A 15,524-nucleotide genomic window follows, 5' to 3' on the forward strand; every position below is an offset into this window, starting at 1 on the left:
GGAGGGTATGTATCTAGTGTACTATCTAGTACAAAGTATAGTCAAAATCTCACATAGTCAAAGTCAAAAGTACAGATAGTCAAAATCTGTACTACTGTATATGGGCTCTGGGGGAGTTCAAGGGAAATCGGTGGTGATTGACAGGGCAACTGGGTGGGTGCATGTAAATGGCCATCCAGTTCAAACCTTCCAACATGACCCTCTCCAGGAGAGACAGAATGCTCTGCTCCTGGACTTCCCTCTTAATTTATGATTGCCATCACCTGTGCTGAAACACCTTTCTTATCCATTAACCTGTTCAAAACAGTAGCAGGAATCATAAATTAAGAGGGAAGTCCAGAAGCAGAAAATTCTGTCCCTTCTGGAAGGGGTCGTGTTGGGAGGTAAATGTAAGCGCAACACACTACCCGATCCGCCTGTAGATGTATCTGCAAATCAATTGATCTGCAGATATATCTATAAGAGTGTATCCAGCCTTATGGAAGATTTGGACTTGCTGATTTTTGTTTGCAGCCCTATATTTAGTACAATACAGCTTACGATATGTCTTATGCTAGTGTACCTAGCTTTAGTTTCACATTATACAAGCCATGCTTGCTTTTTCTTACTTTGTTAGAAAAAAACGTTGCGATAAAGTTTGTTGTTTTTGAATAGACTTTGTAGAGCATGACGGGATATGTAGTCCTCTCTATGTCATATTTGTGTTTCGTCCCCCGGTAGCCTCAGCATTCCGGTTATCAGGTCTAAAAGTCAGAGGGCACTAGAGCTAACGTGCTAGCTCTATCCTGCGGGTACTCAGCTTGCTGCTGGGCAGTACTCAGGAGAAACGGAGGTGCAGCACCGCCGCTGTGGTGGTGGGGGAGGGGGTCACGTGATGCGCCCTGGCTGCTGCGTGCGACTGCCAATTACTTCCTCCTCCTCACTGGGTGCTGCGCTATGGTATTTGCGCTGCTATTGGCTGATAGTGAGTGACCTGGTTCCCAAGTAGGAGCGTAAGTAAGAGAAAACTATCACAGAGCCTAGGCTTCTATAGGGTAACACTGTGCAATATATGGAAGTAGTACACCACCTTGTACTTGCCAATGGATCTGGGCTCTGAATTGTATAGTCACTATTATACTGCAGTTAGGGTGTGTACACACTTTGAGATCCTTGCTATGGCCGAGTTTCACTTGCGATTTCCCTTGAACTCCCTGGAGCCCAGATAGCACAGATTTTGACTAACTTTTCTTGAGATGTGGACTATGGTGGTCATTCCGATCCGATCGCTCGCTACAGTTTGTCGCAGCGCAGCGATCGGGTCGGAACTGCGTCAACACCACAGTGCGCATGGCAGCTTTCGTTACCTAGCGATCGCCTCTGAGACAGAGGCGGTCGCTAGGCGGGAGGGGGCTGAACGACGGCGTTAAGTCGGCATTTAGTGGGAGCGGTCCGGCCAACACAGGTGTGGCTGGACCGTTGAGGGGGCGGCCACTGCGGCCAGCGGGAGGGACGAGCAACTCCCGGCCAGCTGCAGGAGCTGCGCTGGCCGGGAGTTACTCCTCAAATACAAAGGCGCAATGCTTTTGTATTTGTGCGGGTGGGGGGCCGGCACTGACATGCGGGGCGGACTAGCCCTGTGCTGGGCGTCCCCCCGCATGTCTGAGTTAACGATCGTAGCTGTGCTAAATTTAGCACAGCTACGATCAACTCGAAATGACCCCCTATGTGTGCTTACGATTTTGGCTTATGTGAGATTTTGGCTTATGTGAGATGTCATTGACATGTCAGATGAACTAGATAGTACACCTATCTAGCAAGGATTTACTTGCCTGCACAGTCACTCTTTTCTTGCGATGCCGACCTGGCGGGACCGCGCATCGGGATCGCAAGGTGACTTTCACCTTGCGATCTTCACTAACTTTTCTTGCGATTTTGACTATATAGTCAAAATCGAAAGAAAATATCTCACCGTGTGTACACACCCTTAGTTGTTAGGCACTGTGATATTGTGACACCAGGAAATGGGCTCTGTATTGTACCCAGATGAACCAGTCATGGGACCATATACTGTAGTGGTAGATGCAAGGTTCAAGTGGCCTAAGAGACCTTTTACATCAAGGGGAGGAGCCACGACACAAGTCGGAGGAGCTAGGCCAGCGGGATAGTATCCTCTACTATCCACCCCACCAACTATTACCTTTAGTAACCCAGTGGCAAGCGGAGCGGGGTGAGCGAAGCGAGCCCGCCAGGGTACTTTTCGGGTACCCTGTTCGGCCGTAGCTCCTCCCCCTGGTGGCGTGTCTCCTCCCCTAGTGACGTCAGAAGGTCCCTTCTCCCACTCCGATTTAAAACCAACCATACTGTAGCACTGGACCGCCAGCGCTGCCGCAACATATAACCACAGTACATACTTGCCTACCTGACCCTCTCCATGAGGTAGAAAATGCTCTGTTCCTGGACTTTCCTGGTAATGTATGATTGCCATCACCTGTGGTGAGCTAGGTAATTGATAAGAAAGATGTATCACCACAGGTGATGGCAATCATACATTACCAGGAAAGTCCAGGAACAGAGCATTTTCTCCCTCATGGAGAGGGTCAGGTAGGCAAGTATGCCAGAGTAGGACCACAAAGGACTAGGCGATACATGGTAACTGAGCTTCCAGGGTATGGGCAAGTTATAGGTACAGTTATAATACACAATGCTGAAACTACCTCTGTTTTATACAAGGAGCGAGCGGGAAGCAGTCAGGTTTTCAGCTGTCGGGAACCTGGCAGAATACCGACACCTGGATCCCGACACTAGTCTGAATGCCAACACTGGGTGTGGTTAGGGTTATTCACAAAGGGGGGAGGTTAGGGTTAGGCTGCGGGTAGGGAGGGTTAGGGGGGTGGGGAGAGGGTGGAGCACCTGTTACTTACCCCTGTTGGTATTTGAAACTCCTGTATCCCGACGTCGGTATTTTGATTGCCGGGATATCATACGTCAGGATCTCATACTGGAGCCAGCACGGAGAAAGCATTATACAGGTCATCAAGTAGGCAAATTACGTGTAACCTGGAATGGGTCCTGTATTGTACACTGATCCAGCAAGTACTTGTGCTACAGGACAAAAGTTTTAGGATGCCCCCTTTTTTGCTGTTCTTATTGAAATTTATTGTCTCTGAAATGAAAGTATAGAACAAATAACCAATTAGAGGTGAAAAATAAATGATAAAATCATTTTACTAAAATGTAATCTAAATCTTTGACTCCTGAAAGTAGCCACTTTTTGCAGATATAATGGCTGGACACACTTGTGGCATTCTTTCTACAATAGAAATCACACATTGCTTGGGAAATTCTTCCCCATACTGCTGCAGAAGTTCCCACAAATGTTTTGCACTTGTGGGTTGCTTTGCTCTCACCCTTCTGTCCAGTTCCGAATGGGGTTTAGGTTGGATACTGTGCTGACTGCTCCATGATGTGAAATACAAAGGACCTAATTCAGACCTGATCACTAGCAAGCGTTTTTTGCTCTTCTGCGATCAGATAGTCGTCGGCTACAGGGGCAGTGTATTTTAGCTGTGCAAGTGTGCGAACGCATGTGTAGCAGAGCTGTGCAAACAGATCTTGTGCAGTCTCTGCGCAGCCCAGGACTTAAAGGCCCCATACGGGTGTGGTATAGCTCATAGACAGTTAAAAGATAGACAGTCATTAGTTAGACACTATATGGTCGACAGTCAAAAGTCAGACAGGGTCAAAAGTCAGACAGTCAAAAGTCAGACAGGGTCAAAAGTCAGACAGGGTCAAATGTCAGACAGTCAAATGTCAGACAGTCAAAAGTCAGACAGGGTCAAAAGTCAGACAGGGTCATAAGTCAGACACACAAAAAAATATTTTTTGTGTGTGTTTTTAAACATTTTTAACCCAAAATTGGTGAAATTTGTCCGCTCGCCACGCTTCGGGCTCGGTGTCTCATTCCGCTCCGCTACGCTCACCACAACTTTACTAAAAGGTAATAGTTTGTGTGACATGGATAGTAAATGAGGCAAAAGTTGTAAAAAAACAGAAAAATCAAACATTTTTTTTGTGTCTGACTTTTGACCCTGTCTGACTTTTGACTGTCTGACTTTTGACCCTGTCTGACTTTTGACTGTCTGACTTTTGACCCTGTCTGACTTTTGACTGTCTGACTTTTGACCCTGTGTTGGGGCACGCTTATATAAAACTTAACTTTTAATTAGAATAGGATAAAAAAGTAGTACATTGACAGACACACACATATATATCTATAGAAGTAGTCCTATGAGAAGAGGACAAGAAAAATCTAGACCTCTCTATACTTTTTATCTTAGAAATCTAAGTGTAGATTCTAAATTTCTTTAGAATCTACACTTAGATTTCTAAGATAAAAAGTAGAGAGAGGTCTAGATTTTTCTTGTCCTCTTCTCATAGGACTACTTCTATAGATATATATGTGTGTGTCTGTCAATGTACTACTTTTTTATCCTATTCTAATTAAAAGTTAAGTTTTATATAAGCGTGCCCCAACACAGAGTCTCTCTTTCCTTCTTAAACAATACTGTGTACCTTTGACTCTGGGTGCACCACCAACAATAATAAATCCTTGAATACCATTTACAGGCATCTCTTATGCAAATGCACTGTTGGTCACAAGGGACAAATCTGTTAAAGAGCCCATTACAAAAAGATTGTACGTAGTCCTGTGCGGCACCCAATTAATTCTTTTCTGACTTTTGACCTTGTCTGACTTTTGACCCTGTCTGACTTTTGACTGTCGACCATATATTGTCTAACTAATGACTGTCTATCTTTTAACTATCTGTCTATAGACAGGAATCCCACTAGAACGATAATGCTCGATTTCAGCCCAATTCGGGCCGATATATTGGGTGAAATCGGGCATTTTGTCTGTGTATCCGATCCGATGCGCAGCCCCGTTAGGGTCGGATCGGCTCCCCTAGATTGTTAGTGCTGCAATCGTGATATGTTGATTCCTGCAGGCATGGCTGGGATCGCATACGATATTTCTCTAACGTCCTAGTGGATGCTGGGAACTCCGAAAGGACCATGGGAATAGCGGCTCCGCAGGAGACTGGGCACAACTAAAAGAAAGCTTTTAGACTACCTGGTGTGCACTGGCTCCTCCCACTATGATCCTCCTCCAAGCCTCAGTTAAATTTCTGTGCCCGGCCGAGCTGGATGCACACTAGGGGCTCTACTGAGCTCCTAGAAAGAAAGTTTATTTTAGGTTTTTTATTTTACAGTGAGACCTGCTGGCAACAGGCTCACTGCATCGAGGGACTAAGGGGAGAAGAAGCGAACCTACCTGCTTGCAGCTAGCTTGGGCTTCTTAGGCTACTGGACACCATTAGCTCCAGAGGGATCGACTGCATGGAACTGGCCTCGGTGTTCGTTCCCGGAGCCGCGCCGCCGTCCCCCTTACAGAGCCAGAAGCAAGAAGAGGTCCGGAAAATCGGCGGCAGAAGACATCAGTCTTCACCAAGGTAGCGCACAGCACTGCAGCTGTGCGCCATTGCTCCTCATGCACACTTCACACTCCGGTCACTGAGGGTGCAGGGCGCTGGGGGGGGGGCGCCCTGAGCAGCAATAAAAACACCTTGGCTGGCAAATATATCACAATATATAGCCCCAGAGGCTATATATGTGATAAATACCCCTGCCAGAATCCATAAAAAAGCGGGAGAAAAGTCTGTGAAAAAGGGGCGGAGCTATCTCCCTCAGCACACTGGCGCCATTTTCTCTTCACAGTGCAGCTGGAAAACAGCTCCCCAGGCTCTCCCCTGTAGTTTGCAGGCTCAAAGGGTTAAAAAGAGAGGGGGGGCACTAAATTTAGGCGCAATATTGTATATACAAGCAGCTATTGGGAAAAATTCACTCAATATAGTGTTAATCCCTAAATTATATAGCGCTCTGGTGTGTGCTGACATACTCTCTCTCTGTCTCCCCAAAGGGCTGTGTGGGGTCCTGTCCTCAGTCAGAGCATTCCCTGTGTGTGTGCGGTGTGTCGGTACAGCTGTGTCGACACGTTTGATGAGGAGGCTTATGTGATGGCAGAGCAGATGCCGATAAATGTGATGTCGCCCCCTGTGGGGCCGACACCAGAGTGAATGGATAGGTGGAAGGTATAAACCGACAGTGTCAACTCCTTACATAAAAGGCTGGATGACGTAACAGCTATGGGACAGCCGGCTTCTCAGCCCGCGCCTGCCCAGGCGTCTCAAAGGCCATCAGGGGCTCAAAAACGCCCGCTCCCTCAGATGGCAGACACAGATGTCGACACGGAGCCTGACTCCAGTGTCGACGAGGTTGAGACATATACACAGTCCACTAGGAACATCCGTTACATGATCCCGGCAATAAAAAATGTGTTACACAAGTACCACTAAAAAAGGGTTTTATGTTTGGGGAGAAAAAGCAGGCAGTGTTTTGTTCCCCCATCAAATGAGTGAAGGAAGTGTGAAAAAGCGTGGGTTCCCCCGATAAGAAACTGGTAATTTCTAAAAAGTTACTGATGGCGTACCCTTTCCCGCCAGAGGATAAGTTACGCTGGGAGATTTCCCCTAGGGTGGATAAGGCGCTCACACGTTTGTCAAAAAAGGTGGCACTGCCGTCTTAGGATACGGCCACTTTGAAGGTACCTGCTGATAAAATGCAGGAGGCTATCCTGAAGTCTGTATTTACACACTCAGGTACTAGACTGAGACCTGCAGATAGTGCTGCTGCAGCGTGGTCTGTAACCCTGTCAAACAGGGATACTATTTTGCGAACATAAGACGTCGTCTTATATATGAGGGATGCACAGAGGAATATTTTGCCGGCTGGCATCCAGAATTAATGCAATGTCCATTCTGTCAGGAGGGTATTAGAGACCCGACACTGGACAGGTGATGCTGACTTTAAAAGGCACATAGAGCCTTATAAGGGTGAGGAATTGTTTGGGGATGGTCTCTGGGACCTCGTATCCACAGCAACAGCTGGGAAGAAAAATTTTTACCTCAGGTTTCCTCACAGCCTAAGAAAGCACTGTATTATCAGGTACAGTCCTTTCGGCTTCAGAAAAGCAAGCGGGTCAAAGGCGCTTCCTTTCTGCACAGAGACGAGGGAAGAGGGAAAAAGCTGCACCAGTCAGCCAGTTCCCAGAATCAAAATTCTTCCCCCTGCTTCCTCTGAGTCCACCGCATGATGCGGGGGCTCCACAGGCGTAGCCAGGTACGGTGGGGGGCCGCCTCAAAAATTTCAGCGATCAGTGGGCTCGCTCACAGGTGGATCCCTGGATCCTTCAAGTAGTATCTCAGGGGTACAAGCTGGAATTCGAGGCGTCTCCCCCCCGCCGTTTCCTCAAATCTGCCTTGCCGACAACTCCCTCAGGCAGGGAGGCTGTGCTAGAGGCAATTCACAAGCTATATTCCCAGCAGGTGATAGTCAAGGTGCCCCTACTTCAACAAGGACGGGGTTACTATTCCACACTGTTTGTGGTACCGAAACCGGACGGTTCGGTGAGACCCATTTTAAATTTGAAATCCTTGAACACATACATAAAAAAATTCAAGTTCAAGACGGAATCGCTCAGGGCGGTTATTGCAGGCCTGGAGGAGGGGGATTACATGGTATCCCTGGACATCAAGGATGCTTACCTACATGTCCCCATTTACCATCCTCACCAGGAGTACCTCAGATTTGGGGTACAGGTTTGCCATTACCAATTCCAAACACTGCCGTTTGGACTGTCCACGGCACCGAGGGTCTTTACCAAGGTAATGGCAGAAATGATGATACTCCTTCGAAAAAAGGGAGTTTTAATTATCCCGTACTTGGACGATCTCCTTATAAAGGCGAGGTCCAAGGAGCAGTTGTTGGTCGGAGTAGCACTATCTCGGGAAGTGCTACAACAGCACGGATGGATTCTATACATTCCAAAGTCACAGCTGGTTCCTACCACACGCCTACTGTTCCTGGGGATGGTTCTGGACACAGAACAGAAAAAAGTGTTTCTCCCGCAGGAGAAAGCCAAGGAGCTGTCATCCCTAGTCAGAGACCTCCTGAAACCAAAACAGGTATCTGTGCATCACTGCACACGAGTCCTGGGAAAAATGGTAGCTTCTTACGAAGCAAAATTCCATTCGGCAGGTTCCATGCAAGAACCTTTCAGTGGGACCTCTTGGACAAGTGGTCGGGATCGCATCTTCAGATGCATCGGCTGATAACCCTGTCTCCAAGGACCAGGGTATCTCTACTGTGGTGGCTGCAGAGTGCTCATCTTCAAGAGGGCCACAGATTCGGCATACAGGACTGGGTCCTGGTAACCACGGATGCCAGCTTTCGAGGCTGGGGGGCAGTCACACAGGGAAGTAATTTCCAAGGACTTTGGTCAAGTCAGGAGTCGTCCCTACACATAAATATTCTGGAACTGAGGGCCATTTACAATGCCCTAAGTCTGGCAAGGCTTCTGCTTCAAAACCAGCCGGTACTGATCCATTCAGACAACATCACGGCAGTCGCCCATGTAAATCGACAGGGCGGCACAAGAAGCAGGATGGCGATGGCAGAAGCCACAAGGATTCTCCGATGGGCGGAAAATCACGTCTTAGCACTGTCAGCAGTGTTCATTCTGGGAGTGGACAACTGGGAAGCAGACTTCCTCAGCAGACGCGACCTACACCCGGGAGAGTGGGGACTTCATCCAGAAGTCTTCCAACTGTTGGTAAACCGTTGGGAAAGGCCACAGGTGGACATGATGGCGTCCCGCCTAAACAAAAAACTAGATATTGCGCCAGGTCAAGGGACCCTCAGGCAATAGCTGTGGACGCTCTAGTGACACCGTGGGTGTACCAGTCGGTTTATGTATTCCCTCCTCTGCCTCTCATACCAAAGGTACTGAGAATAATAAGAAAACGAGGAGTAAGAACGATACTCGTGGTTCCGGATGGGCCAAGAAGAGCTTGGTACCCAGAACTTCAAGAAATTATATCAGAGGACCCATGGCCTCTACCGCTCAGACAGGATCTGCTACAGCAGGGGCCCTGTCTGTTCCAAGACTTACCGCGGCTGCGTTTGACGGCATGGCGGTTGAATTCCGGATCCTAAAGGAAAAGGGCATTCCGGAGGAAGTCATTCCTACGCTGATAAAAGCCAGGAAAGAAGTAACCGCAAACCATTATCACCGTATTTGGCGAAAATATGTTGCGTGGTGTGAGGCCAGGAAGGCCCCAACAGAGGAATTTCAGCTGGGTCGTTTTCTGCACTTCCTACAGTCAGGAGTGACTATGGGCCTAAACTTGGGTTCCATTAAGGTCCAGATTTCGGCTCTGTCGATTTTCTTCCAGAAAGAACTGGCTTCACTGCCTGGAGTTCAGACATTTGTAAAGGGAGTGCTACATATTCAGCCCCCTTTTTGTGCCTCCTGTGGCACCTTGGGATCTCAACGTGGTGTTGAGTTTCTTAAAATCACATTGGTTTGAGCCACTTAAAACTGTGGATTTGAAATATCTCACGTGGAAAGTGGTCATGTTATTGGCCTTGGCTTCGGCCAGGCGTGTGTCAGAATTGGCGGCTTTGTCATGTAAAAGCCCTTATCTGATTTTCCATATGGATAGGGCAGGATTGAGGACTCGTCCCCAGTTTCTCCCTAAGGTGGTATCAGCTTTTCACTTGAACCAACCTATTGTAGTGCCTGCGGCTACTAGGGACATGGAAGATTCCAAGTTACTGGACGTAGTCAGGGCCTTAAAAAATTTATATTTCCAGGGCGGCTGGAGTCAGGAAAACTGACTCGCTTTTTATCCTGTAGGCACCCATCAAAATAGGTGCTCCTGCTTCTAAGCAGACTATTGCTCGCTGAATTTGTAGCACAATTCAGCTGGAGCATTCTGCGGCTGGATTGCCGCATCCTAAATCAGTAAAAGCCCATTCCACGAGGAAAGTGGGCTCATCTTGGGCGGCTGCCCGAGGGGTCTCGGCTTTACAACTTTGCCGAGCTGCAACTTGGTCAGGGGCAAACACGTTTGCTAAATTCTACAAATTTGATACCCTGGCTGAGGAGGACCTTGAGTTCTCTCATTCGGTGCTGCAGAGTCATCCGCACTCTCCCGCCCGTTTGGGAGCTTTGGTATAATCCCCATGGTCCTTTCGGAGTTCCCAGCATCCACTAGGACGTTAGAGAAAATAAGATTTTACTCAACGGTAAATCTATTTCTCGTAGTCCGTAGTGGATGCTTGGCGCCCATCCCAAGTGCGGATTGTCTGCAATAATTGTACATAGTTATTGTTAACTAAAGGGTTATTGTTATGAGCCATCTGTTGAGAGGCTCAGTTATGTTTCATACTGTTAACTGGATATGGTATCACGAGTTATACGGTGTGATTGGTGTGGCTGGTATGAGTCTTACCCGGGATTCAAAATCCTTCCTTATTGTGTCAGCTCTTCCGGGCACAGTATCCTAACTGAGGCTTGGAGGAGGGTCATAGTGGGAGGAGCCAGTGCACACCAGGTAGTCTAAAAGCTTTCTTTTAGTTGTGCCCAGTCTCCTGCGGAGCCGCTATTCCCATGGTCCTTTCGGAGTTTCCAGCATCCACTACGGACTACGAGAAATAGATTTACCGGTGAGTAAAATCTTATTATTGCATGCAAAATGTACCAAATCGTATGGAATTATATGGAATCACTCCCGGGAAGCTCCCGGGAGAGTTCAAGGGAAATCGCCCCCGACTTCAGCCTCAGACATATCGTTCTAGTGTATGGGGCCCTTTACTCAGCCGCTGCGATCACATCAGCCTGTCCGGGACCGGAATTGTTGTCAGAAACCCTCCCTGCAAACGCATGGATACGCCTGCGTTTTTCCAGACACTCCCTGAAAACGTTCCGTTGATACCCACAAACGCTTTTTTCCTGTCAGTCTCCTTGCGATCGACCGTGCAGATGGATCCGCTGCACAAACCCATAGCTGAGCGGCGATCCGCTTTGTACCTGTGCGACACACCTGCGCATTGCGGTGCACATGCATGTGCAGTTTGGACCTGATCGCCCGCTGTGCGAAAATACACATAGTGTTCACTCTAGCGGATGGGCAGGGCAGGGCGCAGGTCCGTGAGGGGCACAAGCGCATAAAGGGGCGTGGCCATACAAATAGGGTGTGTGACCACTTGCACGTAATACAAGTAGGCGGTTCAGTCCACAGATGGGGGCGGCCGGCGGCATCACTGTTGGGGGCGTGCTCAGCACCTACGGTGGTGCTGGGCTTCCCCCAAGCTCTCTGACAGCGTGAATGGATGCCGCATCTTTACACACTGAGAGGGCAGAAAGCGGGCGGCTGTTTTAGCAGAGCGCCGCAGAAATGGCAGGGCGGGCTTTGCCCTTAAAAAATCGGGCAGGGCGCGGTGACCTGCTAAAACAGCCTAGCGTGAACACTAGCACAGCAGCGATCAGGTCTGAATTACCCCCAAAGTCTTGTTATCTTTATTGTCGGTAGTTCTGACGTTTATCCGTCCTGGCAGGTTAGGAAAGTTGTTATGTCTCCTGGAATCACCATTTCCATGTACATATTATTATTATTATCCTTTATTTATATGGCGCCACAAGGGTTCCTCCGCGCCCAATTACAGAGTACATATGAACATAATAGTGTTCCTTCTAGGATGATGAAGGGGCAGGGCGCCGGAGTTCAGGGGCACATTGGCGCGCGGCCATGCAAATTAGGGGGCGTGGCCACGCCCCGTCATTTTAGTGGGCGGTGCGGCCTACAGATGCTGCTATAGAGGGCGTCTGTGGCCGTCAACGTCACTGTTGGGGGCGTGCCCAGCACCTCCGTCGGTGCTGGGCTTCCTCCAGCTCTCTCCCAATGCGTAATTGGATGCCGCGCGCATGGCATCTTTACACGCTGGGAGGGCAGGAAGTGGGCGGCTGTTCTAGCAGGGCGCCGCAAAAGGGGCAGGGCAGGTTTTGCCTTCTAAAAAACGGGCAGGGCGCGGCGCCCTGCTAAAACAGTCTAGAGTGAACACTACATAATCAAAACAGGAAAACAGTGACTTACAGTTGAAGACAAAATAGGACAAGTACAGGGTAACTAAGCATAACTGCACATAAGCAGTTCCTGTGTGCCAGTCAGGTGGGTCTGGACATCTGGATATTCATTACCAATAATTAAGGGGTTACAGTCACCATTCAACCTCTCTAACTCATGCTTATTTTCTCCGGCAGGGTCCACAGGTTATCCACAGGATAACAATGGGATATGATGGAGCGACAGCGGATTGACACCAAACGATCAAAAGCTTTCTGGCCTCCCAGGATGCAACGGGCCCATCCATATATCCCGCCCACTGGCTCGGACAAATCATTTTTTTTGTTTGGTGCAGCAGGAGCCGGACCATGGTCAGAGGGCTGCTGTTTTTTTAGCAGCCCAACGCTTTCTTATTTTATTAATATAGTCTTACTAGTTTTTTGAGTGACTTTTCTAAACAGCGTCTTATACGCATATTAGAAAGAGTTGCTCCAACAACTCTCCGCCGGGTCGCAACAACGCTTGCCCACGAGTACAGTGCTGTTTCGGCGGGCGCCTGTGTCGGATATACTAGCAGGTCCATCAGACGCTACCAGGCTGTGGCCGGAGCACGGGGAGAAGATAAGGCATCGGTTCGCTTAGAAGGGGAATACGGACACAGCCGCACTGTTTTGGGAAGGAGACTACCAAACAGTAGCTGACGCTCCGCCACCACGGGTGCTCCAGTGCTAGGCCTTAGGGATCATAGGCTCCAGGAATAGCATGAGGCCGCGATCCCTAGGGTTGATGTCAGCAGGGGGAGTCAGGCGCTCTCCTGGTCGCCCTTCCCCCCGGTTCATGACCAGTTTCCGCCGAGTCTCCCGCCATGAACTGTTTCCTCACTTCCGTCTCAGACGCTACCACGACGGGACCCGGTCGCAGCATAGGCGGCTGTGTGACCAGTGCGTCTGTGTTCACTGAGGGCTACCACGAGGAGATTCGTTCGCAGCATAGGAGGCTGTGTGACCGGTGCGTCGGTGTTCACTAAGCGTCTGTGTTCACTATAGGTTCCTGGAGCGGCAGTGTACACTAGTAGTGTCTGGATCCACTCAGTGTTCACTAACGTATTGATCGATCTTGGAAGCGAGGTGAGTCTCCCTGTATCCCACTCTACTGAGTTCGGGCTATAAAGCACTAAATTTCTATCTACTTTTTCAGTATGAATAGCTAAGATAAGTGTGCCTATTGCATTTGAGTCTGTATACATTTACTGTGGTTTTCTTCGCATTGCATCTGAATACATTAGATCTGTTTATACATGATTCAGTAAATGTTCGCCTACATACTTAAAAAAGTGTTTGTAGCTGATGATGTGCTCATATGACTAATACATAACATGTGACTGACTGCTAGTGTGATTGCTGACTTTAATATATGTTTGTCAGTTGTTTTTTCTGATCCTCAATGCTGGTGCATGGGTAGGGTCAGATTGGTATCACTTTAGAAGGTTAAAGTGATTACAGTCACAAATTGTGCTGATTATTTATCATGTCTAAGAGCGGCAAAGGTGACGAAGGTACACTTACAGTAATACCAACACTCATCATATTTGTCTTGCAAAACTTTATTATCCTCTCAGGATCTGGTTCAGGATGGTTTATGTGCAAATTGTTTTGCTTTTGAGCAGAATACAAGGCAGATCCCTGTACAATGTCAGGTACAGATGGATCTACCTTGGGCTATGTTTGCACAGACTTTGTCCAGTATAGCTGAACAGATAATTCCTACAGCTTCGGTACCAGGAATGGGGTACCCATAGATGCAGCACCCTACCTATGGTATATCATTTGCCCCAGCAGCTTCTCAAATGAAACAACCATGATAAACCGATGGTAAGTAAATCTTCACCTTCACAGGCTACACATGACGATTCATCGGAAGATGAAAGCTCAGTTTACTCTACTTCGTCATACGAAGAGGAGGAAGAAGGTCTCAGCTCAGTGGATATAGCTGAATTAATTAGAGCAATGAAGGCCATTCTATCCTTAGAAGATTCAGCAGAGCCTGTGTTAAAAACCAAGGCACCTGTGTTTAAACGTCCCAAAACAGTTAAGACTGCGTTTCCAGGGTCAGACCAGCTGACGGAAATCATGGAAGAGGCTTGGGCAACACCCAATAAAAAATGTAGAATTCCCAAAAAATGAGATTCCAATTATCCTTTTCCAGCCGGGGACTGTTTAAAAAGTGAGTTGGCTTCTAAAGTAGATACGCATGTGATTCGACTAATGCGAAAATCTATATTGCCTTCGCCGTCAACATCATTAAATGATGTCACGGATAGGAGAGTGGATAGTTTTCTAAAGACCATATTTTCCCTGTCTGGAGCAGTCATAAGGCCAGCCATGGCTTCAGCTTGGATGGCAAAGGCAGTGACTGCCTTGGCTGATGCATTGGAAGGTGATTTTTCATCAGTTTATAGCTCATATTAAACAGGCTGCAGTATTCTTGGAAGAAGCTGCATTAGATATGGGTACTATTGCTTCTAGGGCATCAGCCTCAACAATTGCTGCTCGCAGAGCAGTTTGGTTACATACGTGGAAAGCTGATTCAGAATCTAAGAAGGTTTGGGAATTTTTGCCCTTTTCTGGAAATATTCTGTTTGGTAAAGAATTGACAGATATTCTAGAGTCGGAAGCAGACTCCAAGAAGGTCAGGTTTTCTTCCACATATAACTCCAAATCTAGGGGTCCGGTTTTCTGGCCCTTTCGGTCTCAAGGAAAAGCAAAGGGAAAAAGTGATCGTAAGCAGCCCCAATACAGTAAGTTTGGTAAGCCAAAAAAGCATTGGGCTACCAGAGGGCCAGCTTCTAAACCAGAAGTTAAGCCATCAGCCTGATGGTGCAGGCCTCCTCCTGGGGGACCCCAGGGTAGGGGGCCGACTTCTTCAGTTTGCACAGATCTGGCGACAGTCTATAACAGATGCCTGGGGGCAAAAAGCGGTATCTCTAGGTCATGTTTTTTGAGACGAAGGCCACGGCTTTACAAGAAGCAGTTCAGAAATGGCTTCAGTCAGGAGTAGTCATTCCAGTACCCCCTGCACAACCAGAACAGGGTTTTTACTCCAACCTGTTTATGGTTCAGAACCCAAATGGGTCATTTCGGCCCATTCTCAATCTTAAAATGCTAAACAAATATATTTGGGTACCGAGGTTCCACATGGAGACGTTACGCTCCATAGTTTTGGCCATGGAACCAGGCGATTATATGGTATCCCTGGATATTCAGGATGCTTACCTACATGTTCCTATAGCAATGTCCCATCAGTGTTATCTCAGGTTCGCCAAGCTCCAGCAGCATTTTCAGTTCTAAGCCCTACCCTTTGGGTTAGCCACAGCCCTCAGAGTATTTACCAAGATTATGGTGGTTATGGCAGCTTATCTCCGCAAGCAGGGGATAAGAATTTTTCCATACCTTGATGACCTTTTAATCCTGGCACAGTCACAGGAATTGCTCCTGTGCCATCTCCAACAGACAGTAACAT

General features: G+C 48.0%; 1 protein-coding gene across 5 annotated transcripts in view; it reads left to right on the forward strand.

Annotated features, from left to right (window-relative positions):
• The first annotated feature begins 295 nt into the window (after nucleotides 1–295).
• RHBDD1 (rhomboid domain containing 1) overlaps nucleotides 296–15,524 on the forward strand; it is a 292,572-nt gene continuing 277,343 nt past the window's right edge. Inside the window, exon 1 of one of the 5 annotated variants that reach the window (XM_063916020.1) lies at nucleotides 296–383. The gene's annotated coding sequence lies outside the window, so the exon portion shown is untranslated. Of the gene's footprint in view, nucleotides 384–767; nucleotides 997–15,524 lie in introns of those variants that run through there. The other 4 variants (XM_063916021.1, XM_063916019.1, XM_063916025.1 and 1 more) reach the window with 4 other exon arrangements.

The sequence above is a fragment of the Pseudophryne corroboree genome, chromosome 4 (genome assembly GCF_028390025.1).
Source record: "Pseudophryne corroboree isolate aPseCor3 chromosome 4, aPseCor3.hap2, whole genome shotgun sequence".
Lineage (NCBI taxonomy): Eukaryota > Metazoa > Chordata > Amphibia > Anura > Myobatrachidae > Pseudophryne > Pseudophryne corroboree.